The sequence below is a fragment of the Budorcas taxicolor genome, chromosome X (assembly GCF_023091745.1).
Source record: "Budorcas taxicolor isolate Tak-1 chromosome X, Takin1.1, whole genome shotgun sequence".
Lineage (NCBI taxonomy): Eukaryota > Metazoa > Chordata > Mammalia > Artiodactyla > Bovidae > Budorcas > Budorcas taxicolor.
Genome location: NC_068935.1, coordinates 37,419,786 through 37,420,438, shown reverse-complemented (window position 1 = coordinate 37,420,438; position 653 = coordinate 37,419,786). Strand labels below are relative to the sequence as shown.

The window sequence follows — 653 nt, the reverse complement described above, 5'->3', positions numbered from 1 at the left end:
AAGGTTGTTTTAAAATTTAAAATATTGGAGAGGCGATCCTAAGATGGTGGAGAAATAGGACGGGGAGACCACTTTCTCCCCCACAAATTCATCAAAAAATCATTTGAATGCTGATCAACTTCTACAAGACAACTTCTGAACACTAGCAGAGGACACCAGGCACCCAGAAAGGCAGCCCATTCTCTTTGAAAGGAGGTAGGGCAAAATATAAAAGACAAAAAGAGAGACATAGTGTTAGAGATGGAGACTCGTCCTCCTAAAGGAGGGAACTGTGAAGGAGGAGAAGTTTCCATATCCCTGGTGGCTCAGAGGTTAAAGCATCTGCCTCCAATGCAGGAAACCCAGGTTCGATCCCTGGATAGGGAAGATCCCCTGGAGAAGGAAATGGCAACCCACTCTAGTACTCTTGCCTGGAGAATCCCATGGACAGAGGAGCTTGGTAGGCTACAGTCTATGGGGTCACAAAGAGTCGGACACGACTGAGTGACTTCACTTTCACTTTCAAGAACTCTCTCACAGGTGGGTCTATGGGGGAGTTTTGGAACCTCAGAGGGCAACATAACTGGGAGGAAAAAAAAACAAAAGAAAACCATAGAATACACGCCTAACCACAACTGCCCATGGAGAAGTAGCCCAGATGCTTGCGTCCCCCA

At 46.6% G+C, this 653-nt stretch overlaps 1 non-coding gene across 1 annotated transcript; it reads left to right on the top strand.

The window, feature by feature from the left end:
* The first annotated feature begins 294 nt into the window (after positions 1 to 294).
* On the top strand, positions 295 to 366 carry TRNAW-CCA (transfer RNA tryptophan (anticodon CCA)). The gene has a single exon. It is a non-coding gene; the product is annotated as a tRNA-Trp (tRNA).
* Positions 367 to 653: the final 287 nt, after the last annotated feature.